Raw genomic sequence first — 27799 nt, 5'->3', positions numbered from 1 at the left:
TTTTACTCAGAGGAGCAGCTAGAGCTGAACCTTACTAAGATACTTATTAGTTAGTGCCAGTAACATCACCATCCCATCAGTTTTGCCTAACTAACAAAACTCGCCACTTCTGTTACAGATCTTTTAGTAGTGTCCTTTCAGAATTGCTCCTGCAAAACAATAGGCAAGGCCCAGGAGAAAAACTCTAAAATTTAATATTAACTTACATTACACTCATCATTTTACATCAGTATCAGATTTAAGCTGTCTACAAAACCAGAGGCTTTTATACCGCATTCAAAATTTACCAAGTTTAATTTGTATGTGCCTCACAATTAATTAACTAAACAGTTAGAGCCAGGATCCAGTCTCAGATCCAGGGAAACCATCTGTCACAACCTGGCTCAGTCCCATCGTGTAAGGTCACCAGTCTGCTGTGAGTGGGCTCCATCCATGGTATCCCACTTACTTCCAACCCCAACATTCAAGTCAAATAGTCTCTCCTTGTGCTTCTCATGATCCAGGGCCACCTCTGACCTCTTTCCAGGGTGGTGAACCTCAATAGACATCCATCCCTTCCACATTGAGTGGGTCTCACGCACAGCCCTGGGGCTTCAGGGGCACTTCCATACCTCCAGTTTAACAACATGATGGAACAAGGAGCAACATTTGAGCAGAAGAATGTCTGATCACAAATGTGGGTACTCTTAAAAGGAATTGAAAAGCTCAACCCTTCTGAAACAGGATGGAATCCTCACTTAGTCACCCCTCCTCTGAACACAAGGGCTGGGCTGAGCAGGTGAGCCCATTCTCTTTTCCACACACTCAGGCACGAGTGATGACTGCTCAGCCTCTCCCCTTAGCAGCATCCCAGTCAGGACCTCCTGGCTGCTTTCTTTCTGCCTTTCTTAGTAAAAAGCCACATCCCACGAGAAAGGCCAGTAGCTAAAGGATACTAGGTAGCTTCCCGTACTCAGCATATGGAGTCCTCATTTAGCATCATGATGGCTTCTCCTAGCTAGTGCCTGGAAAGGTTGCTGAGCACATTTCTGAGGAAAAGCCAACCCAGCAAGTTGCCTTGATGATGTCTACATATGTGTCCATGAAAATACAAAATAGGGCCACACTCCCTGCCCCAAATACACACTGAGCACCTAAGGAGAAGGCTCACTGCTGGGGCAGGGCTGTGTGCTGTGATATGACTAAGCAGGAATATCAGTGCAGATAAAGATTCTCACAACCACAGTGTTGATTAGCGATTGGTGCTGTGAGGCCCTAGCACCCAAAAGAAGATAGGAGTGATTTCTCTGTTGTCAGAGTTAAGAGTCAGATCGCCCTCAGAGCACTTGCACCTTGCAAGAGCAGGATGCTCAGGCTGCTTTGACACCACCTGAATTATTATATTTATTTCTGAAACCTCATTGCAGTTAACTGTCTGAAAGTGATCTAGGCAAACCAACAAAACAGCAACAAACAAAGCAACCAACAATGTAACCATCAAAAGACGAGAAAGAGTGATTTCTGATGAGAAATTTAAGTGCAGGTGGCTCACCCAATCACAAAAGAATACATTCTTTAAAAGAATATATTCTCAAACAGCTGTTTGTCTTTTGAGTTGTGTTGAATTTAAACATACGTCTGTGATGTCTATATGATGTTGAAATGTATGTGTTATCAATATTACAAAAGACAACTGTATTTTAAAGTGTATTTTTTTACCACAGCAAGCAAAAAATTCATAGCCCATAAGTGTAATCACCTATGCCATAATTATGGGTGCATAAGGTTGTGTATGGGCATGTGTATTTCCACTATTAAATATGAAAAATGCAAATAGCAAATATGAAAAGAAACATTTAGGAGACATCAAGGAATAGTGAAGGAAATCAAACCCTTCTCAAAGTTAAGAGAAGGAATATTTATCAATGCACCCTAAATCTGAAGTTAAAAAGATGGAAGATGCAAACTTACCTAGAGAATAATACATATTCTGGGGGGCGTCTGTATCTATGGAGAAGCAAATGGAGATACAAAATAGATTAAAAACAATTAAGGATTTTAGGTGCCTCCACTTTGACTGCCAAATTTTATTCACTGTAATTGCACCTCACTTCTGAAGGTGAGTTGCTTAGCCATATAAATCAGCCCTTCTCAGTGCTGAAGTTCAGCACTCCAAGCACACGCTAGAAGAAACAGATGTGTGAATTATCTAATTTCCATTGATGTAAATGGGAGCTAAATGTCTAAAGAAGGAGTGAACTGCCTCTTTGCTACAGCCTTGTGCCTTAATGGATTCTGCAGAGACTTTAAACTTGTGCCAAAGATTTACAGCTAACAGAATTATTCAACCAAAAATCTCCAACGACTGATGAATAAATAAAAGCCTCTATTGTCGTTCAGGATGATACTTCCCTTTCTCAGTGGTATAATCCTTTTGTACTTTCCAAAGGTAGCTTAAGATATAGGATATTTCTCTCGTCTGCAACCTGGGGCAGAGCTGTGTGTGCAGCATCATCTTCTCATTTAGGCAGAGTCTGGGATTACACTGACAGGCACAGCATGGTGGAAGGAAGGGGCTGAGAAAAAAAAGTCCATGAGGATCCTTGCTTGGTCTAGACAGGATTTGCTTTCAGGGCCAGAATGAAACTCAGATAAAAAATGAGACTATTCTTCATCAGCCCACCATGGATTTGAATATATTTCTACTTGGGATTTTTCCTCTCTCCTGTCAGTCCAGAGGGTCATTTGGACCTCTTTCTTCGTGCTTAGCAATACCAATCTTATTCACTGCTTTTGAGAATGTGAGAAAAAAAATCCTATGGGTTTTGAAGGCTGAAATGAAGCAGAAACCTTTTGCTGCTGGCTGAAATGCAAGTACATAGAGATGGCCCAAAGCCCAGGCCATGACTTTTTTTTTTTTTTTTAATTTGGGACCTTGCATTTTGGGAAACCTAGACAGCCCTACAGCTCATTAGTTTGGTAATCCCTCTGCTTCAACAACAGAAGCAGAGGGAGATGTGACTCATTTCCCAGTCACGACTACCTCTGGCAGCTGAAGACAAATCAGTGCCCAGTCTCTGGGACAGTGAGTGGGTTATCTGTAAGCTCTGCATGCTCAGCCACACCAAGCTGTTCATGAAGGTGATACCAATTCTGCGTGTGCAACAGCCACGGCCTCCTCCCTCAAGACTTTCCATCAGAAAACAGGGTGGAGAAAGTACCCAGTTCAAATTTACCAGGGAGATACAGTTTCCTCTCAGCTGTAGGGAAAGAAAGGTCAGGAAAATCCTTACATACATAAACAGCTATTGCATTTGAATTTCCTTTTTTTCTTTTTCTCTTTTTTTTCTTTTTGCTCCAGGCAGAAGCATGTTTCTTATTCATATGAAAACATCCTGTTCACATTTAAGATTTTCTGCGGTTAGATGCAGTTCATTTTTATCTGTTCTCAAAGCAATCAGGACAGGGACAATTTCTGATGAGTGATCAATGGTGAAAATAAAATAAATGAGGAGAGAATGGGAATGGGGTTGCTGGGCACAGTGTGGTTGATGTTACGATCTATTTTTGAAATGGTATAGGATATGGAGGTTGCACTAGCCCTTCTGAGAAAATCAGCTAGCTAACCTGGTATCTGCAGGACATCTGTAGGGCAAATATATCCACGAGTCCTTTTTTGATTAGTAGTCACTGCTGCACAGTGTAAGAGCTCTGTGTCATGAAATAATCTGGGTAACCTTATGTTCTAGTTGTTAGGCATGACGTGCCTGGTGCCTTTCCCTGGATGTATCACACAGATTTTTAATTGGGAATATATCAAACCAGTAATACTTTTCTCTTACAGAAGATATTTCCACATCTGCTTTGCAAGTGATCTTCAACATCGAGTTGAGCAAAACATCCTGAATCCAAAATCTACAGTTCAGGTTTCTTACTCAGATTCACGGAAAGTTTGAAAACAGCTCTGTGGAAATACTGACTGCCTGCAAATCCTACCTGAGGTAATGGAAGCAGCAAGGTGTGCATAATGCTTTGTTTCTGCTCCTGTAATGATAAGTTTTTGTTCTTCAGCTGGGAGAGGCTTGCTCTGCGTTGTGAAGTGTTGCCACAAGAAGAGGGCTGCGAGAGCCACGCTGCACTGACTTTTTGTTTTTGTACCCATAAATCAACCGTAGACCATAAAACACAACCTGTAATAACAATCACCAATATTTAATACGTTTCTGACTAGTTTGAAAACCTGTTCAAATACTTTGTACCACCCACAAAAACATTTGTAATAAATTGCAAGGCAATAAAAATCTCGTAACACGTAATTACTGGCATTATTGTATACTTCACTTTCTTTTTTTTTTTTTTTTTGAGTAGGAGGAGCTGGGCAGAGAGGAAAAGGCTGCGTTTGAAAAAAAAAGAAAAGAGAAGGGAACTTTTCAGTTGTATTTCATGAGATAATCTGTTATGCTATTTTTTAAATAACATATTTTAAGCAGTACTAAATATGGAGAAGGATTTTTTTCAAACAGATCACAAGTTCTGTTTCTGAATGAGTCACTTCTGATCAGTAGGATTCTCCTTAACAGGGGATTTACAGCAGAGGGACCAAAACCTATTTCCATTGAAACCAGGCAAGCTCCCACTGACTTCAGCAGAGGATTGACCCGACGTGCACAATACAGCCAGGGGTGGAAAAACTTAGAGAAGCATTGTTTTGTTTTATTTTAATAAATCTGCAAGGACTCTCCCAGTTCAATTTCCACAGCTTTCGGCACATTTTATCCTTCCTCTGGTTTGCACACAGGATTGAGGCGCAAATGTGTAAACGACTTGCGCACGTACAAATACAAAATCAATGTTTATGTTTACACTGCTGCAAGCTTCTGCCCTCTTACCTGTGGCTTGTGATGAATTTAGCCTGGAGCTGGTTTTACCAAGGGTTTGAGTTACTGGTGGCTGAAGGGATATTCTGTTTGTGATTCAAAAGAAGCCATTTCTACCAAGCAAGGAAGAAAAACGAAAATCTGTGTAACAATAATAAAAACAAAACAAAATCCCCAAATAGACACCAACAAATAACTGAAACCAAGCAACAAACTAACAACAACAAAAACCAGAACACTGGTTTTCAGGTGAAAACACAAGATTTTGTGCTTAAAATAAGGACTCAGCTGATTGTTGCACAACATTTCATTGTTTTGGCACTTCAGATTTTATTTTTATTTTTTGGACATCTAGTTTAAGGGAAAAAAATATGTGTGATTTGCTAATTAACAAAATTGATTCTGAAGCATCAATTTTTTTCTTCTTTTTTTCTTTCCCTTTTTGTTTTTCAGAGTACCTAGCAAGCCTAATTCCAGTACAAAGTCATGGGAACCTCGGAACTTACCTGTGGGAAAGAGAGATAATTCAGATTCTTCTGAATATGTTAAATGTGAGATTTTAGACATTTGGGCATTTATACAGAATTACTTATTCAGATTTGAAAACATACCAGCTAGAAGCTTTCTCCATGATCCTTTCCCAGATTCCCTGGTTCACGTGGATTCAACCACTGGTTGAACCCTGCCATGAATGTCTTTGTCCATGGCAGATATTCCAGGCTGTCAATGGCTCTCAGAAAGGCTCCCACTTGTTAGAGAGATTAACAGGCAGCTCCTTTGAAGGGAGGCACCTTCAAATCTGTTTTCACTCCCTTAAAACCAGCTCTCGCTCACCGAGGAAGTGGGTTAAAAAGATCTCAGCATATGGAACTCTGCAGTTTCCTTCCTCCTTCTTCACTCCATCTAGCATATTTTCATCCTGAAACCAATGTTTTGAAAAACGCATTTTTTTTTTTTAAAGCAACTTGTGCAATTAGAAAAACATTATTTAAATACCGCTGAAATGCTTTTCCTGTCTCTCATTTAAAGCCCTGCAGGTGAAAATGTAAGAAAAACAATTTGGGGCATTTCCACACGCAGTCACAAGACCAAGACAAATTGCGGACTGAGGAACGGCCTCTGCCAACTGCAGCAGCTGAGTTAGAAAGTTACATTCTTCCACTGAGTACTTTTCCCATTGTTAACATGTGTACCACGGCATCCGGAGATGATATGCATGCTCTGCACACAGACAGTCACAGGATTAAGCAGGGCCACTCACAGCATACATTATCCTCAGCCTTAATTGCACAAACCTTCCAACGCTTTGGTCACACCAGAATCTCTTCTAGTTTGCAAGGATTACAAGGAGCAGAAGATGGTATGCAAGGAGATTAAAAAGAAATATTGGCCTTGGCATCAGGGTTATATTCATCTAATAACACACACAGGACACTATTTGTGGATCATGTTGGGCTCACCAATGAGCAAGCAGTGTGGCTGAAGAGCCAAGGAAAAACTGCTGAATGGTATTAATAAAAACATGGAACAAAATTTTTAACAGACTGAGACAGAGGAAGCAAACTGGAATTTAGTGTACACTTGAGATGCAAGATTAATGCTCCCAGAGCAAAAACACTGAGTTCAAATGTCTAAGCCAGTAAAAGCATATTTAGACACCTAGACAAAAATGGCCTGATCTGCTGCGTTGCTGAGCACCTGCACTTTCCAATGAGTTCAGTGGGTTTTACAGGCTAACTTTAGGAACACAGGTTTGAAATTTGTGAGTGTGAAATGGAATAGCAAACGGGGAGTGCAAAAGCTGTGCGAGCAGATGCACTAGTCTTTGCCACAGTAGTGTCCTGCAGATGTTAGAGAGACGAAAGCAATTTTCCACGATAGATGATATGTTCAATATATACACAATTAAAGTAATGGGAAACAAAACGAAAAAGAGGGTCGTGCTCATCTGCTCTTTTGAAGATGTTTTTTCCATAGAAAGAAGCAGCTGAATGCAACTGTCGTTTAGTTACATCAAAACAACATAACATGTGTGAGCAAGGGAATTCTGGCACGTTAATTGGCAGTGTAGTTGGTAATGTGCTGTGTGCTGGACACTGATGCCTCTTTCTCTCTCTCTCTCTCTCTCTCTTTTTTTCTCTCTCTTTCTCTCTTTTTCCCTTCTTAATAAGAAAAGTAAACTCAAGAGAAGGCTTCCAGAAAACAAATAGGCATTGTTGCCCAGATGGTAGATATGTGGGATGTACACAGCAGATTTCGTTCCACCAGCTATGGGAAGACGAACAAGTCACTGCAGGGTAAGCCAGTATGCTGGATTTACAGCACACAAGCTGCTCTGTAGTAATAAGCCTTATGCACCCTGCAGGACACTACAGTAAATGCAAAATACTTCACTTCTCAAAGGACTTGGATGCTTAAAAGACACTCTATCTCCATGTGCCTAACCCACGCTGAAATCCATGAGAATCTGGCACACGAGTGCTTTTGTAAACATCATTAGCTGTCCACCTGCAACTTTATGTACCTAAAAACCTTTGAAAAACCTGACCCCGTGACACTGGCAGGTAATGAACCATTTTCATACTCATTTCATGGGATGCACACAGAGCATGTAGGCCATTAGGAGAACTATTAAGTTGCTCACCACCAGCAGAGGTATGGGTCCTTATGGCCCCTGCTGCTGGGAGAGGCAAGCAGCTGCCAAGTGGGCGGACAGGGTCAGCGTCCTATTGCACTTGGCAGCACAGACCTTCCACATCCACCTGTGACCCGTTTCTCTGCCAAAATGCGAGCTCTGCTCTTTTCCTGGTCCAGTTACATCTCCCAGAGGTCAGGTGGATGGGTAATATAGTAGAATGGAATTCCCCCGAGTTCAGCTCTAAAACCAGTACGCTTCAATTGTACCTTAAAAGGCTTGAGTTTTGAAGATGAGCAGCTCCTGCTGAGGTCAGAGGACTGCAGGGCAGTCTGACAGAACGTCTGAGATACGAAGAGCAGCAATTCGGTGAGTCGTGCAAATTCAACCCTCTTCCTTTCATGGTAAGACCGCAGCTGAGGGAGCTAGAGCCCCTGGCTGCTGAGCCAGCTCTTTGCAAATGTGTCCTCTGGCTCTTTTGCCACCGGTGCTGCCTATGAGCTTCCTGCTCTTTGAACAGTGGAGCATTTCTTAAGAAATTATGGACATGTATTCTCATAGGAGGTGACCGACATGTGGTATTTTCAGGCAGCTGTTAAGAAAAGTCTCATAAACTCTACTGCAAGATTTGGGACTGACAAATCAGGAAAGCAGTGTGATGGCACTAGAGAATTCAGAAGTTTGAAATCAGCTTATTCCTTCTTTCAAATATATTTTGCCCTGATATTGTGCCTCATCCAGCTCTGACACCATACTTTTAGTTTAACACAGTGTGATATTAATATTAATATAATAATGTAATATGAAGATAATAAAATTGTCAATATTGCATAAATTAAAGATTTTGTAGGTCTTAAAGCATCTAGAACTTATCATTTCCACTGGAAACCATTGGAAACCGTGGGAGATGTCAGCCTGATATGTATCTGCTTCTTAATTTGTATCTTTCACAGCATTATTAAGTGAATTGGTATCGATCTCCTATGCATGTAAGCTCCATTGTACGTAGTTCCAGACCAACTCTAGAGACTAAATACATGTAAACAGGGAAAAATAAAATACAGTGACTAAGAAGCTACTAAGCACAATGAAATCATGGATTTAGCATGGAGTCTAGAGAGTAGAAGCTTTCACTTCTGCTGTAAAAATACAACTTAGGTCTGTACAGCTCCAAGAGCACCAAGAAAAAATGCTGAAAGCTGTGCTCAAGAAACAGTAGCATTGCACAGGTTATTTAGACCTGAGTCCTACTGCTAAATGCACCTGTGGTAATGATACGCTTCATTTCAGTTGATGGGATGAGAAATATGAGTACAAGAAGATAGTAGCTTGTTAAGGGCCTTACAGACTTTCTCGTTACCAGGGGAATTTTCTCCCTGAGCAGTTTGGCACTGATAAGGAAAAAGGGCCTCCTGTCTCCCATCTCTTAAGCCTGCACTTTAGCCACACATCCTTTCCCTCCCTATCTTTGTGAAAGCTGGAAGACCGCAACGTCTGGCAAAATATTTAGTGATAATAATACTAAAACATTTCTCACTGACTGAGGGAACTACAGAAGTAACACATAGTGTGTGTAGGCCTCTGTCCAGGAATAATAAACTATAGGTTTCAGTCTTATGTTGAGAAAGAGCTCAGATAGCAGTGAAACAAATACATTTATCCTTATAAGACTGAAAGATAGCTGCACTGGGCCAAATATTAAGTGATAATTACCAGGGATAAGCAAACCCTGCGGAGCTGGCGGTTTTGTAAGCAGCTCGGTCTCTTAATATGTTTCAGAGTTAGAGTTTTGTAAAATCCCAGGCATTGAAAAAAAGATGGAGAGAGTAAGAAGACTCCTAACTCTCCTGTTATGTTCCTACTCCACCACTTCTGTTGGAAAAATGGTCATGGTGATGTCGGTCACAGGACAAGGGGAATGAAAACACTCCTGTTCCTCCCATACCTCTGAACCTCAGCCACCTTACCGGACAGTGTGGCAAGAACGCTGCCTGTCCCACATCTGAACAGCCCCAAGGGAAAGCTCTTCCTCCAGCTAAGCAGGGAGAATTGCTGGTAGGTGCCAAGGTTTTTAAGCCTCTTGCTTTTTATTGCACACATAGTGGTAGCTGGTGCTTCCCTCTCAAGGACCTGGCTGCTGCAACTGGCATATCGTGTATAAATCTACCATTTCTTTTAGGAAAAAGAAATAAAAGATAAAGAAGATAAAACAAAATCCAGCTGCCAAGGCTTCTGAAAGAAGCTGTCCTGAGTCGTGACTTGTCAGATCAAGAGGTTTGCATTGCTGCTTGGACCACAAATCTGCAAGACACTACGATGCTACCTAGGGTAGTATGGTTAGCTTGTGGTTGGACTCCATGACCTTTAAGGTGTTTTCCAACCTGAGCAATTCCATGATTCTTTGATTCTAGAACATCAGCCCCCCCCCCTCAGCTTTCTGAATGCCCAGCAGGGAAAGAGAAAACGATCACAGGAGAGCAGAAATGATGCTGGCAGCTGGGAGTGGGGAGTTCCTGCTCTCCACAGATATCTAGCTGCTCTCCTCCTCACCCACCACTGCCTAGTTTCACCGTAAAGCTGCAAGGTCCTTGCTGTTGTCATAGAATCATAGAATCACAGAATGGCCTGGGTTGAAAAGGAGCACAGTGCTCATCCAGTTCCAACCCCCTGCTACGTGCAGGGTCGCCAACCAGCAGCCTAGGCTGCCCAGAGCCACATCCAGCCTGGCCTTGAATGCCTGCAGGGATGGGGCATCCACAGCCTCCTTGGGCAACCTGTTCTAGTGCCTCACCACCCTCTGGGTGAAAAACTTCCTCCTAATATCCAACCTAAACCTCCCCTGTCTCAGTTTATACATTCCTTTCAAGTACTGGAAGGCCACAATGAGGTCTCCCCAGAGCCTTCTCTTCTCCAAGCTAAACAAGCCCAGTTCCCTCAACTTTTCTTCATAGGAGAGGCTCCAGACCTCCGATCATCTTAGTTGTCCTCCTGTGCACCTGTTCCAAGAGCCCCACATCTTTCACAGAAGGACAATGAGGCGCTGGAGCAGGTCCAAAGAAGGGCAACAAGGCTGGGGAAGGGCTTGGAGAATATGGCCTGTGAGGAGAGACTGAAGGAACTGGGGCTGTTCAGTCTGGGAAAGAGGAGGCTGAGGGGAGACCTTATTGCTCTCTTCAAATACCTGAAAGGTGATCGCAGCAGAGCGGGGCTGGTCTCTTCTCACTGGTGACAGGATGAGGGGAAATGGCCTCAAGTTGCGTCAGGAGAAGTTTAGATTGGATATCAGGAAAAAATTATTTACAGAAAGGGCTGTTAAGCACTGGAATAGGCTCCCTGGGGAGGTGGTTGAGTCACCATCCCTGGATGTGTTTAAAAACCATTTGGATGTGGTGCTCGGGGACGTGATTTAGCAGAGGGTTGTTAGAGTTAGGGTAGCATGGTGGGGTTGTGGTTGGACTCGATGATCTTGAAGGTCTTTTCCAACCTGAGCAATTCTATGATTCTATGAATCTTGTGCTGGGGGCCCCAGGCCTGGACGCAGCGCTGCAGATGGGGCCTCACAAGAGCCGAGCAGAGGGGGACGATCACCTCCCTCTCCTGCTGGCCGCCCCTTTTTCATGCAGCCCAGAACACAGCTGGCCTTCCGGGCTGCAGGCGCACACTGCTGCCTCATGGCCAGCTTCTCGCCCACCAGGACCCCAAGTCCTTCTGTGCAGGGCTGCTCTCAAGGAGATCTTCCCCCAGTCTGTATCAATACCTGGCAGTGCCCTGACCCAAGTGCAGCACCTTGCACTTGGCCTTACTGAACCTCATTAGGTTCACATGGGCCCACTTCTCCAGCCTGTCCAGGTCCTTCTGGATGCTTCCCTTCCCCCTGCTATTGACTGCACTGCTCAGTTTGGTGCCATGTACAAACTTGCAGATGCATTCGATGCCATCATCTGTGTCATTGATAAAGATGTTGAAGAGCACCAGAGCCAAGATTGACCCCTGGGGGTCACCACTTGTGACCAACCTACTGTTGTTGCAGCTTCAAGTGGCAGCTTTAAGTGAAGTGGAGGGGAAAATGGTGTGTAGAATTACTGCAAACAGGCACAATTCTTATAGTGTGGGCAGCTGCAACAAATAAGTAATCTAAATCATCACATAGGGAGACACACAACCCTTTCTCCTTCCAGAATATCTTCATCCATTGGGAAGACAGTAGTTTGGTATGGTAAGTGGTGCTGTACTCACTCAGAGAAGAAAAACTGAAAGAAAATTAGGCTAGCTCTGCTATCCATTCTGAAATGCAGCAAAAGTGAAGAAACAGATCAAAGTGCAAAGACAGCAAAACTCAAAGTATACCACCATAAACAAATCTACATTGTCTTTGCTCCAACACAGCCAAGCCCCTTATGTGAAGGACACAACTTCCTTAAGGAGCCTAAGAAAAAAGTTTTACACTACTGGTGTGGCTAGAAAGATTTTGCCTAGAGCTGCAGCTGAGTATTTTGTCATCCATACTCCCTCCAGCTTCATGTACCCTGCTTCCAGCCTATACTAAGGGTTGCAGTGGTAGCAGCAGCAGACAAGACTGGGACATATTTCTTTTGCTCAGTTTCTCTCACTTGAGTTGCCTTTGCTCTGCTCCAGGTTTCCCTGACCCAAAATGATGATGACAGGGAGTTAATGATTTGTAAAAACAGACCTCTCAAAGCAAAGAAATGCAGCAACTGCCTTGTGACAGATTTCCATTACTTCCCCCTTCCAAAAATGAAAAAATGCAAGTATAGATCCACAGCAGGGATTATGTGTGAATGAGGGCAAAGGACTGCAATTTATGTCCCGAGCAGAACTGCTTCCTAAGAGACTGGGAAAAGTGGGAGAGCTTTCCAGAAGTCACAGAGTGTGGCTGTAAGAAGTGGGATTCTTTGAAAACATGAGACTTTTCCCCTCTCCGTAGGAAGAGAGTCTGGCCACAGCCAGGAACTTTTACGTTGTTAATTCAGGACTTCCTTCTCTTCACAGCAGCCCAAATTGGCATTTAGCCCCCTTTAAAAAGAAAACAAATCTAATCCTGTTGGATTTCTGTTCCTCATTTCAGAAGTGTGTGAGTGGGTTTGAAATGAAACAAAATATGTCCCCCTCTTCTTAGTAATGCCAAATTGCTGGAAGTGATTGGAGGAAGGAGAGATTGTAGGGCACATTACATGAACTCTGCACAGATTGCACGAAATAAACCTCTCTCTATAAAACAACACAGTTCAAGGACCAGTGAATTGAAAATAACATCAAGCCATGAGAGAAACATCAAGCTAAATACATCACTACAATATTGCCATTTTCAAAGGAACCAAAAGATACAATCCATGTATTAAATAGACAGCCTGCTACTCCCCTCGGGTGTAGCACTGTTTGGATCAATGATCAGATATCAGCAGAAATCAAATCCAAATCAGGACCAGTCTGGAAACAAACAATCTACCAGCTCCACGATGCTTAACTTTCCCTTACCCCTGCTTGTATACCCACATCCCAAGTTGAATCAGAGAACTCAGTTGCATGGCATCTTGTTGCTGAAAAGCTAGCTGAAAATGTCTTCTGCTGAGCTAGGTTACGATGGAGCATAGCCCTGTAGCCCTATCACCAAAAAGAGACGTGTAAGCAAAATTCTTCTAGCTGAGGTCTTTACTTAAGACTGTCTCAAAAGGGTGCAGAGTGTACCAGTAATTGTGTAGATTGCTTCAGTCATTCTCTTGGAGATGTGGCAATATGCATGGAGGGCGAACTAGAGAAGAAAGTCTGGAGGAGGCAACAGTCTGTTTGCATAATGTAGTCATCATGCTAGCTGGATTTGACACACAACATCTGTGAACAGACTTCTAATAATGAGCTTCTTTATCTGAAGGATAATTAAATCCTGCCATTTCATTACCTAAGGTAGAAGTGATGAGGGAGTGACACACACTGAGAAATGGCGCATGTGTAAGAAGTGCACAAAGCAAAATCTATGAGAGAAGCAATACAACTCCACAGAAAAGCTCAATTTCTAAACAAACAGCATTGCATAATCACAGACATCATGTGAGAAAAAAATAGATTCTGAGTACAGAACTGACCATAAGAATTAATAACACAAGAGTTTGTCCTTATCTCATAACTAGTGTTTTGGTTGGGAAATACAGGAATAACTGAAAATTACACAGGATTTTAGGCAGAACACTGTGAATAGGAATTGGAGTTAAGATGGAGGTGGGGAAAGTACTTTATTATTACTTGAAATAAGGAAGAAGGTTACTTAGATACGTGAGGTACACAGTGCAGAACTCTGATATCCACAAGCAACTACAGAGATGAAGAAGATTCTCTAATCAGAAACTGCATCATTTTTTGAGACTTCACTTTTTGTGATTTCAGTTTGCTCGAGAATATGTCAAGAGAAACATCTCCAATGCTGGGGAAACACATACAAACGTCAACAGCAAGGAGCTGTCCAAGGAAAAGACAGCTCTGGGCAGCCTGCTCTGCTGGTTGGCCACCCTGCACATAGCAGGAGGTTGGGACTAGATGGTCATTGTGGTCCTTTCCAACCCAGGCCATTCTATGATTCTGTGAAAAAATCAAAACAGCGACAGCCAGTAGTGTGCAGAACAAGCACGTAGATACATGATAGAGAAGACAGTGACTCAGGACACAGCCAGACTGAAAATCATGGCTCAGTGTACATTCTGTGGGAAGAACAAGAAAGACAGAAATTAACATTCTCAGCCACTGAATACAAGTACAAAGAGTGTAAGAAATCTGTCCCAGGGTACAGTCTGTTGAGGCAGAAAAACTGTGTTCAGCCGTGTAAGACTTGAACATTAGGAACATGGGACTGGTCATAGAGAGTCAAAGCAGAAGTCTATACGGCTCTGGGAATGTTCATAAAGAAATGCCTAAAGTATAAAAAAGAGAAAGCCTGATAGTATGCCCTCAATATTCAGACTTCGTTTCATTTTCATGATCTTGTGCAGTCTCACTTAAAGTCCATGTAAAAACTCAGTATCCACAGCTTAGGAATGCTGTGCCTTACATGTATGACCTGCAAAGAACCAAGTTACTCAGCATTTCTAAACATTTCTCATTATAAGCTCATCTGATTACTGTAGCTTTTATATTGGAAAGGACAGTGGGCAAATTAGTCCTATCGATTCCCTCCATTCTGTAAATTGATTTCATAAACCTTCCTTGTAACCTCCCCTGGGATGTGCTCTCTAAAATAAAAATGTCTGCTCTACTCACATGGCCCTGACCTTCACCTTTCAAAAAAGCACAAGAGTTATATTGGGTTTGCTTTAAAATAGGAGGATAGCATGCTACTGCTAGATCCTGTGAAGTCCACCACTGCCAGAAAGTCTATAGTGAGCTTCTAAGATATGTGTTGCAAAGAAGAACAATAAAGTGGAGGGATCGATTTACCATTACTTTAAGAAAAAATATGTCCCGTTAAAACTTCAGCAGGTGAAACAGCAAGAGCCAGGAAGGACATTTTACCACACACCGAATGCTCAGGGAGAGCTGCAGCAGCCAATTAGAGGTGTCTCCATGAAGACCAACCCTGGCAGGCATTTCAATTTCACCAGCCATGCGCACACGAGTTGCTTTAGAAAACTTCACAGCTTCCCACAGTTGCTCACCTGCTGCTTTGCCAGCACTCACTGGTCTGCCTGAGGGCACAGGGGAACAGGGTAGCACAGCAGCACAGCAAACTTCTTCTGGCAAGGGCCGGGATCAGGAAGCAAGGAGCTGCTTTCCTTCATGAATCTTGGAATTTCAAATGTGTAGCTGAAGGACACAGCTTAAAAATGGGAGTTTGCAATGGAAAATATAAGATGTTTGTACTGTAAAATGTCTTTGGTTACTTTGCATTCAAGCTAGAGGAGGGGTCAGCTCACAGGTTGCAACTTAGCATAAGGGAATCCAAGGCAAGACACAGGCTTGAATCTTCCAGGCACTGCTAGAGAAAGAAGAAGGAAGTAGAGTGTGACTGACTTTTTTTCTCTCTAGCCTCTGACTGGGCTCAGAATTGATATTACAGTTAGGATAAGGTTTTAAGAAAAAAATGACAGCACTGGTTCTAATATAAAACATTAAAATTTCAACTTTACTGGAGTGTAAGCATTTCTTTCAGATGCTTAGGGTTTGTAGAACAGGGAGTGGAGAAATCTGAAATTATATTTATTTCCAAGACATGTAAGTCTTGCTGTGATAAAGAGGAGAGATGAAGTTAGCAGTAAGACTTAGTTCACAATTAACTGCATTTTTGCTGTAACTGTGATTTTTGCTTTGGATTATGGTTAGTAACATGGTTAGGTGTACAGATAGATTTTGTTTCAGAAAAGAAAGAGTAACCCTAATATTACTCCTGAATTTTAGGATTTGTGTCAGAGTCATGCAGTTATTTGACAGAAATGATTAAGGCTTCTGTAAAGAGGCAAAGCTCCCTTTCAGAGTTGCAGCTAAGGGGGGTGAAAGTCTGAATACTTTGCATTACTTTGCATTACTTAGCAAGTAATGACAGGTAAGATAAGGGACCCAGTTAGCAGGAAAAGATAACTGATGAGTAATTTCAGCATTTTAAGAACTTGTCTTTCAAAGCAGAAGTAAGATGAGGAAGTCTAGAACTTCAGGGACTTTTCTTATTCTGGGAACTTACCAACATGGCCAACATGAGGTAAGTAGCCTGCAGGCCAAATAGTTTATGATTAATTTTTTGGTTCTTATAAGTTGCAGGTTGTTTAGTCCTACTCCATTTTAATATAGTCAGGTCTGATGAGGGATAAGAAATTAGTCATAAATTCTTTTTCCTTACTAACTTCATCCAACATCTTACCCTCTCAGTGGCTGTATGATTCAGAAATAGATTTAGTTTTGCAGTTTTTGCTTCCTAAACCCTACCCTGAAGGAGACGTCTGAATGTCTTAACAGAAATCAGACTCACAGTAAGACTTCTGCCTCTGAAAGCTACATCTTTGTCTTCCCTCATTGGAAGCCCTGAGTTTCAGTAATAAATCTAAAGCCAGGATTCTTTGATCCCAAACCTTGCTCAATCTGAAGAAAGGCTTGTAACACTAGGCTTAAACTAACGATAAGCAATTTGCCTGCACCCTAGACATCCTTTGGCTTTCAAGACGTAGACCAGTAGAATTTTTCTGTGGACTAAGTTTCTTATTTCCTGATGCTCCCTGTAAACCCAAACTAAATGCTAACGTTCTGAATAAATCATATTCAAATCAAAATCAGATGTCATATCTTCTTGCTAGCACAGGAAAACTGTTGGGTAAGGCTATAGCACAGTATATGTTCACAGTATATATTCAGTATAGCACAGATTGAGTATTTTAGGTAGCTATTACAGGACTGTAGATTTGTCGTGGTCAAAGACCAAGTGATAGAGAAGGAACAAGAAGGGTCTTTAACTTTGTTTAATATTAGCATTAAGTCACCAGCATTTAGAACAAGATAAGATTTCAAGCAGGAGACACAGAGGGACAGTTATCTTTCTTCATTCTTCACATTCTGCAGGAAAAGGATGATAGACAGCTCAGATAGATCTTCTTGAATGTAGAGTATATCAGGTCTAGTGTTCCTGTAGGTTGCACAGCAGAAGACTGTTTTTCTGTAGGTACTGGAATAAGGCTCAGGTCAGCATTAAGTATTTAGATTTCCAGGTTAATTTGGGGATCTGGGAAACACGGCAGCATCTTTCTTAGTGCCCATAGTTCTTTTCTTTGTTTCCAGCACTAGAAGATTTTCGCTCCAGACTTCTTTCTTGCCTCACTGGAGAGGAAATGATCCAGCTGTAAAGCTAATTTATCGGTTCCTCATTTTCTTTACTCAAACCTGCTCCTTATTATAACCTGCCAACTTATCACAGCCACAGAACAAAGCATTTCTGCCAGCTAGTTTCAGTAGCATTTCAAACCATAATAACAAGCAGAAGTCCTTACTCATTCAGGCTTCCTCTTATGAGTCCATGGGCTAGCACTAAGTATTCCACAGCAGCTAGGCCCAATTATATTTTTTCTGTTTCTGAGGTCATCAGTGCCAAGACTAACCAAGAATTTCTTCATTGTGCCACAGTCCAAAGATTTGTGCTTAATTCAGTCAGATACTGGTTTCGAGGTTCGGCTGAAAGTTAGAGTTTGGGTTCAGATTAGTTCTGAGACAGCAAGGACTGAGACAGTTTAATTGTTGGGTACTGCATGACCTGTAGGACTAGAAGCTGGGCTATCAGAGACAAATGGCTTATGATTAATCCTCTTGCTGTTAGGGGTCTCTGGACCATTAACTTTAATTTTAAGGTCAGGGTTCAGAAGATCTGGGTCATCAGAGCTAGATTTATTGCTAGATTCTGCAAAGCCCAGAGGGCTAGACTGATGGCTTGAACAGGAATGAGCAAATGATTTGTGGTTCGGGGCAGTTAGGGATGACTAGGACATGGGAATAAAGTAGCAAACGGTTCGCACAGATGCCAGTCTTGGCCTTAAGAAATATTTGGACAAATATTTGGTAGAAAATAAGAAAGTGATTTCCATTCTGCTGGTAATACAACATTGCTAAGCAAATAATGTAGGACTGGATTAATTATTCAGAAGAAACAGATAACGGTGCAAACTCTGAGAATGAAAAAATCCCATACACATACATGCACACCTATGCATACACAAAAGCAAACCAGTGTGCAAAATCTGATGTCACTGACACACCACATCACCAATAGCAGCAGGTCAGTGAAAATCATACAGCTAATCAGAATTTTTTCTCAGTATGAGACAGGAACAAGAATAATGGCTTTGTTCAATAATCTCAAGCATATAAAACCACATTCTAAGACCACACAAGACAAGTTGAAGCCAGAAATGACTCTCCATATGCAGCTCAAAATGCAGCCATGATAAATTCACTGACTGTAGTCCTACAGTAACCATTACAGACAGAATTCAGCACAGAATAAAATTCCAGTCTAGTCATCACAAGACTTGAAAGCAAAATGGAAGGATGCTACATAGCAGAATGCTGAAAAGATTTGCACCCCCAGTGACAGGGCGGTTACTATCAAAATTGTTTTGGGCCAAAATGCTCTGTTCTTGATGCCAATAATGGATTGTGTCAGTGGAATTATTGCCAGTCACCTGACTATTTGTCACTGCATTTGGCATTTAACCCTAAGCATAAACATTGCTGTCATGAACATAGCTATCCAAGATTTTTGGTAAGTAAGTACTAAACCTCTCACTGACTTGAGGGATTCAGAAGCACCAAGTGTGTAGTTCACCACAGCACTATTGCAATAGCCAAAGATAACAAGAACTGGCTATCCAGTTAATTACACAGTAACAATCACAACCATTTCCCAAGCAAGTGCTAGGAGTGGAATATATCTGAATGCAGAGAAGACGAAGCCAGACATCTTTTGATCTCTGAGAGGTACTGGTCAGATCTGAGAAACAGGGATAAAAGCAAAGACTAGACCAGGGGATGAAAGAAGGAAACCACTGATTTACATTCATGGTCAGCTGATTTTCTCAGCTTTACTTCCCCCTAGCTCTTAGCCTTAGGCACTTAACATGAAATGATACCACACAGGAGTGGTCTTGAATGGACCCTGAAAAGAGTAAGACTGTCCCAGAGTTCCTCATTCTGTGGGGCTAAGAAGGCAGCAGCTCTCAGATGGAGTAGCTCACTTCCATGGCCTCAAGACAACTGCAAGAAATAGCAGGGAAAGAAGTAACTGAGCAAAGCTTCTCCTTCTCCTTCTCCTTTTCCTTTTTTTTTCCTTTTTTTCTTTTTTGTTTTCCTCGTAAGCTTGCTCCTCTTCTCTGACAGGCACTTGAAGATGAGTGTTTTCACCCTGAACCAGAGATGGCACGCAGGTAAGAGGCCAAAAACTGTGTCTAGGGTGAAGATCTCTCAGTGCAGCTACTGGATGGCTGCCTACTTCTTTCCATACTTTTCATTCCCTGTGCATTGGTGAGGCAAGTTGGGCTGAAGGCATGAGCTGTGCCTCCTTCACTGGTGGCACACATACATTTTCATCTTTGGGGTCAATTCAAGATCATCAGCTTCAGGAAGACTGCTCCGGGGTATTCCCAGAATAACAGTTGAGGAGAGGAGTTGGAAGGAATCTACAGAGTTCATTGCGTCCAACTTCTTGACTACTTCAGAGCTAGCCAGAAGTCAAAGCACATTCTTAATGGCATCATTCAGACGTCTCTTGAACACTGAAAGACATGGGGCATCAACACCATCAAAGTCATGACAGGTACACCAGGGAAGTTAGCACACATAGAGTGTAAAGCAGGTGACAACAAGGATGAGAAATTCTGGAACTTTGGGAGTAGAAATAGAGAGAAAGTGACAATACGAAGTGACAATAAACCAGGAACCGGCATGCAAGGGTTGGGGAGAGATAGATTAGATAAGACTTGACCTGATAATTCTACACTTGTCAGAAAGAGATTTATTTTTTGGAGATGCATGTGTTATACTTTGGATGCAGGGACTCAATGTGTCATTAAAAGAAGGATATGCAGAAGGCCAGAGAGGATGAATGTATGAGAGAAAGGGAGAGGGAGACAGAAGTAAGGGAGGAAGCACTTTGAGAAAGATGACTCAAAACTGTCAGCTCAGAGAACTGCTTTGAGGAGTGGACAGAGACACATTAAAGTCTTCAAAACCTAAACACGAGCTGACTGAGCTCTTGGGAATTCAAAGGTGCAATCAGTACACTTTTTAGTACAAGATGGACGTGAAATCCCAATACAAACCATCACAGGAGGAAACCACTGTCCAGTACATCTAAACAATCAGTAAAGATGGTAAAAACCCAGGGAAGGATGACATGGTTGATAAAATGTACTAATTAGCTTCCGTATGTGGAGTAATTAAACAAAGACTCTTCAGCCTAAGGGATAACATGATGGATGCCTGTAAAATCACAAGTGGCATGAACATGGTAAATAGGAAATAACTACACATTATTTGCTTTTGTATACAAGCAGGAAGGCATCAAATGAAAAAACAGGAAGCATTTTGCAAGCAAATGAAAAGGTAGCTTTCCCCTTTCTTAACTCATAGTAAAGTCAGCTAACCCCTAGCCACAGGATGTTGTGGGATACCACAAGTTAACTTGCATTTAAAAATTCATGAACGAATTCACAGAAGAAAAATCCATCAGAGCTATTAAAAACAAAACCTCATCTCTGGCTCGGGAATTACCCGAGCCACAGATTCCTGGAGGCTGAAGAGTGTTTTGAGGAAGTCTCACTACTTCTGCCTTCTTCCCACACCCATCTTAAGTCATCTGGCCTTGGCTATCCTACAAAATGAGATACTTGGTTAGGGATGGAACTTCAAGCTTAACTCAGCCCATGGTTGTGTGGTAACAGCAAATATAAGACAAAGAAAAATGTGATTAGAGTCATAGAATCATAGAATCCTTAGAGTTGGAAGGGACCTTTACAGGTCATCTAGTCCAACTACCCTGCAACGAACAGGGACATCTACATCTAAATCACATTGATTAGAGCTCCGTCCATCCTGATCTCGAATGCCTCCAGGAACAAGGCATCCACCACATCTCTGGGCAACCTGTTCCAGTGCCTGTCCACCCTCACAGTAAAAACCTTTTTCCTTATGTTCAACCTAAATTTACCCTCTTTAAGTTTGAAACCGTTTCCCCTTGTCCTGTTACCACAGATCTTGCTGAAGAGTCCATCCCCTTCTTTCCTGTAGCTCTCCTTTAGATACTGAAAGGCCACCTTGGTGCCTTCTCTTCTCCAGTCTGAACAGCCCCAGCTCTTTCAGCCTGTCTTCATGGGAGGGATGTTCCATCCCTTGCATCATTTTTTGAGGCCCTTCTCTGAACGCGCTTCAACAAGCTTATGCCTCTTCTGAACTGATGACTCTACACCTGGATACAGTACTCCAGGTGAGGCCTCACGAGGGCAAGTAGAGGGGCAGTGCCTTTCAACACTCAGCTTTTATTGGTAGTGGGGTTGCCTCGACCCAGGTCCAAGACCTTGCACCTGTATTTGTTGAACCCCAAGAGGCTCTCCTGGGCCCACTGCTCAAGCCTGTCTAGGTCCTTCTGGATGGCATCCTGTCCCCTGGGCATGTCAACTGTACCCTACAGCTTGGCAACATCCACAAACTTACTGAGCGTACACTTGATCCCACTGTTGATAAAGATAAAGATATTAAAGAGTATTGGCCCCAGCACCAACCCCTGGAGGACACCACTTGTCACTGATCTCCATCCAGACACTGAGCTATTGACCACCACTTTTTGGATTCAGTCCCACAGTCCGTTCTTCATCCACTGACAAATCCACTCATCAAATCCATATTTTTCCAATTTTCCCAATTGTGGGCCTGTGTCAAAGGCCTTACTGAATTCCAGATAGATGACATCAATGGCTCTTCTCTTGTCCATTGATGCAGTTACATCATCACAGAAGTCCACTAGGTTGACCAAACAAGATTTTCCCATGGTGAAGCCATGCTGGTTCTCTTGTATCACCTGTGTGCCTTCCATGGGCCTTAAGATAGCTTCCAGGAGGATCTGCTCCATGGTCTTTCCCAGCACAGAGACAAGATGGACAGATTTGGTAGTTCCTGGGGTCATCCATTTACCCTTCTTAAAAATGAGTGTGATATTGCCTTTTTTCCAGTCACCAGGGACTTCACCTGTCTGCCATGGCTCTTCAAATATCATTAAGAGTGGCTTGGTGACTACATCAGCCAATTCCCTCAGAACTCTGGGATGTATCTTATTCCTGTGGAATAAGTGAAGAAACTCCATGTGTTATAAGTGGAGTCAAGCCCAGAATTTAGAAAATCTGACAGAGCATTACCCATTAACTGGAAATAAGATATGCCAATCACGCAGTCATGAAAGCACCACTGAACAATAAAGGAGTCGGAGTTTCATTTCAAAACTGGTATATTTGAACATCTGTGATACTTATAAGGCTGTAATGGGCTGGAAAGACAAGACTCCTTGTCTCTTCTGTGACTTACGTACTTGCAATGTCTAGCCTCAGAAAATCATTAAGTACTGGCACTAAGGACAAGGCAACAACAAACGTATTTAAAAGAGAATATGTAGCAACCTGTGTGGAGCTTGAAGGGAAGAGTCCAGGCTGCTGACAGTCAGGGATAGAGAGAGCAGCAGGAAAGTCAGTATGTGCTGGGGAATGCTAGCTGCAGCACAGCAGTTTTTTCCCTTTCTCTTCTACTATAAAGTTTTCAGTACCATTCTGATACTCACAAGGCTCATTCCAATACCTTGTCTAATGCCTTCTGTCTGTGCTTTCTTTTGCTGCTGATTTCCTTTAGGTGAGAGAACTCTTCTTGAAATCGAGTATTGACTACTCTCCTTATCTCTCCCTTACCTTTAAACCAGTTCCACTTCTTCACTTGTACTTAAGAGTGGTTAGCTACTCATTGCTTCAGCCTTGTTATTGTACCAGAAAAAACTGCTTTTATTTTGTCTTTTAAGAAAGAAATGAGTTCTAGTTTAAATCCACCATTCTTCACCAAGGCCAGAACTGTACCTGGTTTACCCTTCTGGATCTCATCTGTGCCTTTTAAAATAGTACTAGAACTTCCCTATCTTTACGGTAGTTATCTTTCCTGATGTAGTTTAAACTTGTTTCTTACCTCCTGGGCTCCTTCAGATGACACGAACACTTATTTTCACAATGTAAACCCAAATCCCAGGCCTTTTTTCTCCTCTCTCACAGGAAAATCAATGAGAACCAGCCTAGAGCAGAAATCTGTAGCTTTAGCTCTTCAGGTGCTTCACTTCACAAATAATCCAGCCCTCAGGGTCATGCAAATCTTCACATCATATCTAGGTTTCTCCTTCCTTTGGCAGCACTTCCCATCTTGAAGAGCAAATTTCATTAGCATGCAGCTAAACTGAGACAGCATCATTAACAAAAATATTCTAGGAGGTAAAAATTCTTTGCAGACATCTACTTGTGTTCTCTCACCAGCTGTTTTTTACTCATCAGTACTGGCCATCCCTATATACCCTTTACTCACCTTGAAGATGCAATACTAAGTCATCTGTTGCCTCTTTAGTGCTTATCTTCACATAATCTGCAAGAGATTTTCAGAGAAGTACATGTAAACTATATCCACAGATTACAAAATATAGATACCAGATTATCCTGCCTTGACAAAATTTGATACACCTAGCTTCAATTTAGTTATTTTCCCCACCATTTACGATTGTCCTTATCTTTAAAATATACAGCCTAAAATGCTGCATGTTATGGAGGTGAGCCTAGAAGGTAAGTAAACACCCCAAATCAAAATTCCTCTCTTTCAGGAGCATTGAACATGTGCTTTCAATTTACTAGAAATATTAAATACAATTTCAGAGTAATGTGTCATTTATTGTTGTTGACTACCTGGCACTAGCTTTTTTAAAGGTTTACTACATTTTGTCAAATTTATTAACATCTTTGTTGGTGACACAGACAGTGGGACTGAGTGCATACCCAGCAAGTTTGGAAATGACACCAAGTTGTATGGTGTGGTCAGCATGCAGGAGGGAGCTAATGCCATCCAGAGGTACCTGGACAGGCTTGAGAGGTGAGCCTGAGTGTACTTCATTGAGATCAGCAAGACCAAATGCAGAATGCTGCACCTGGATCAGGGCAATCCTAAGCACAAATACAAGCTGGGTGACAAATGGATAAGAGAGCAGTCCTAAGAAGGACTCGGGAATGCTAATTGCTGAGAAGCTCAGCGTGAGACAGCAATGTGCACTTCCAGTCCAGAAAACCTTGAATATCCTGGACTACTTGAAAAGAAGTGTGACCAGCAGTGTGAGAGAGGCGATTCTGACATTTTGCTCTGCTTTTCTGCAACACTGCATTCAACTCTAGAGCTCCCAGCACAAAAAGGATATGGACCTGTTGGAGCAGGTTCAGAGGAGGCCAAGAGGGTGACTGGAGGGCTGGAGCCTCTCCTATGGAGACAGGCTGGGAGGACTGGGGTTGTTCAGTCTACAGAGGAAGAGGATCTGGGAAGACAGTAGTTAAAGGGGCCTGAAGAAAAGATGGGGAGGGACTTTTTACAAAGGCATGTAGTGATAACAAAAAGGATAATGGCCTTAAACTGAAGGAAGGAAGAATTAGACTAGATATAAAAAAATCTTTATTCAAAGGGTGGTGAGGCACTGAAACAGGCTGCCAAGAGAAGCTGTGAATGCTCCCATTCCTGAGGTGTTAAAAGCCAGGTTGGATGGGACCTCAGGCAATCTGATCTAGTGGGAATTGTCCGTGCCCACTAGCAGAAGGTTTGGAACTATATGGTCTTTAAGGTCCCTTCCAACTCAAACCAATGGTCTTTAAAGGTCCCTTCCAACTCAAACCATTTTGTGGTTCTATGATTTTATGAAATTACTTTGCACATGACCTGCAAATTCATCTGCCTGTACTTTCAACATTCATAAGTGGAGATATTCATTCTCCTCATTTATAAAATAATAAGTATTTTGAATTTTGCTTCACTTCATTTTGATTTTTCCGAATCCTCACTCCTATTTGTCATCGTGACCACCAGCACTTTTATTTGAAAATGGACGTCACGTATTTATTTGGGTTTTTTGGAGTTATACTTTGGAAATAAAATCCCCGCCATACCCTTGCTTCACAGAGCATTCCAGCTTTTTTTCCCCATTCTCTTCTTTTTCTTTTTTTTCCCCTTGGTCTTTTTTTATGTCTGTGACTGAAGAACTTCTTGCTGCTTGCTTTGATCTTCTTTTGAAGGTACAGCTCAGCCTGACTCCTAGCAATTCTTACTTTGTCTCTAAACTTCCTGACTTCCAAGACACAGCTTTCTCTGCTGGCTGATCCTTTTTTCCACCACTTGTAACCTCCCTGCATACTCTTAATATCCCCTTTGAGAAGTTTTTTTCATCCAGTTAGGGCTGGGGCCTTTTTTGGTAAAACTTTTGCCCCCTCCTTGTTGGGATCCAAGATACAGATATTTTTATGCTTTTGATTGGAGAAATTCCAAACTTTCTCCACGTTCAAATCCTTGCATCCTTCATGACAGTTGAATTCACGAATCATTTCCTTTAAAACTTATCATATCGACATTTCAGAGTACGTAACATTACATAGTCCTTTATGCATTTAAATCACTAGTATCACTAACTTTAGCTGCAGCTGTGAATGCTCAGCATTACTGAAAACCAGACCCTAGAGTCTCCTGTCAGGACCCCAGAAATGAGGAATGCACAGTTAGTGACCACCTGTGGAAAAGTGTGATCCCTGGCAAAGCAGAGAGACCAAATGGTAGAGGGAAAGATAAAAAAAAATCTACACAATCTACACGAGCCAGTATCCAACCATCACAGAATGCACGGGTTGGCATTTTTCATCCTACAATCCCCTCGTTCCATCACTATACATCTCACAGTTTTTGTAACAGATAATAAAGACAATACCTTGCACCAGTACTCATTTCTGAGTCACTCCCAAAGAAGGTCGGGGAGTAGGTGCCCCGTGGGAAAAAACAGAAGAATTAATGCATATTCCTGCAATTAAAGATGGTATCAGAGAACAAATTTATGGGATAGGATAGGGAAATGTAATCACGATTGAAGGGTTCAGAAGGGTTTGGAAAGTTTGAAACTGTCAGATGCTTAAATGAACAGAACTCTCAAAGTATAATTTTTCGTGAGACTTATCTTCAAAAAAATATTTGTAGTAAGCAAAGTGAAATAACAGAGTTCCATCATGTAACTACTTGAAAAGCACTACACTGATGACCATAGGAATTTTCCACACAGATCTAAGAAATTTAGTTTAATGGGATAGCTCATAAGTTGTTGACCTCCCTACTGGCAACACTGATGTAGAGTGACACACTCTGTGCTAGTATATAAGCAAATATCTGTTGACAGCAGAGGAACCGTGAGATCTAAATATCACATGTACTGTTCCATATTCCTTGGCTATTCATCTATCCCATGTCGGCATTACTCCTCCTGTCTCACCTTCCCCAACAGATTTGCCTTACTTACCGCCTCCCTGCTGTTGACTCAGCATCCCAATTTCATGTTTCTCAAGAAACTTACTGATCCCAGCATGTTTCCCTCCTTGTCTAACACATCTGGCTTCTCAGTCCTTTTATGCATACTTTTCCTCAGTCAGTCTCATTGTCCAGACTACCTGAAATCGCATTCTATTTTGCAGTTTCTTATCTACTCATTCTTGCCACTCTGTGATAAATTTTACTGACCTTCTGCCTATTTATGTTGCCATACCTCCCTTTCCTGCATTCCCACACGTAGGATAGAAACAGTCTTCATACTTATCTTCTCATCAGCTGTGTGCCCTCAGATCTTTACCCAGCCAGCTACTTCCAGTTTTCTCCTGCTCTCTGATCTCAGTTTCTCCTTTAGCACACTTTTCCCTCCCTCTCATCCTTCCCCTGCCCAGCCATCTTCTGACCCTGTTTACATTTCCCAGCTGGCACTAAATTACTCCGCTGCATGATCTGCTGTCAGTTCCCCTTTTTGTTCTGGTGGATCCTGCTCTCTCCAAATCTTTCCTCTACCTGACGTATTCCCCCTTTCTCCAGGTAGTCTTAATTTGAAGAACAGCTTCTGATGGTGATTGTGACAAATCACTTTATATATTTGGGATCAGAGGTTTTATTTTAATAAATTCTAAATATTTTGTTCTGTTTTGTTTTTAATATGTTCAATCCATGTCCCAGTATACTGGTAATATTCTGATGTTTGGTGTTAGAAATGTGTGCATCAAGTCCTCTACACCTTTCCATTCTTTCTCCTCTCTTTCACTAAGATGGGAACAGCTCAACCATTCTGCCAGACAGGAAAAAGTTGTTGTACTTCTCTTACGTGACTCACTACAGTGAAATAAACTTGAACAGAACATCATGAGCAGAAACTTGGAATTCTTCTGAATGTAGAGATAAACTAGGATATTGTGAGAGAAAGAGAGGAAAATATTTTTCATGGAAAATTTACAAACCCACAGCAATCATAGAAACTAGTGCAGCTCTATGGATACAGCTGAACTGAACAGGACTCATTTCTTTGATAACTCTATATTTCAAATCAAGCAAGTCACCTCATATCAGCTTCTAACAGCTTTTCAGATAGGTTTTATTTTTGCGTGGGATGCCTTGTGAGTACTATCGTACTAACTAGGGTGAGAGGTGACAGACTGCAACAATACCCAGCCTCATTCATACTTACCAGCCATAATTGGCTTCAGCAGTGCCACAA

General features: G+C 42.0%; 1 long non-coding RNA gene across 3 annotated transcripts; it reads right to left on the bottom strand.

The window, feature by feature from the left end:
* Positions 1-1946: 1946 nt before the first annotated feature.
* On the bottom strand, positions 1947-27088 carry LOC125696309 (uncharacterized). Of its 3 annotated transcripts, none has more exons than XR_007378272.1 (6): positions 26785-27088; positions 23569-23625; positions 5468-5775; positions 4869-4969; positions 3976-4169; positions 1947-1986 (listed from the first exon to the last, which is right to left on the bottom strand). It is a non-coding gene; the product is annotated as an uncharacterized LOC125696309 (long non-coding RNA). The 3 variants fall into 3 exon arrangements; XR_007378274.1 differs by having other exon boundaries at positions 5691-5775; XR_007378273.1 differs by lacking the exon at positions 5468-5775.
* Positions 27089-27799: the final 711 nt, after the last annotated feature.

This window comes from Lagopus muta, chromosome 7 (assembly GCF_023343835.1).
Source record: "Lagopus muta isolate bLagMut1 chromosome 7, bLagMut1 primary, whole genome shotgun sequence".
NCBI classification, from domain to species: domain Eukaryota; kingdom Metazoa; phylum Chordata; class Aves; order Galliformes; family Phasianidae; genus Lagopus; species Lagopus muta.
This window is presented reverse-complemented; position numbering and strand designations above follow the sequence as displayed.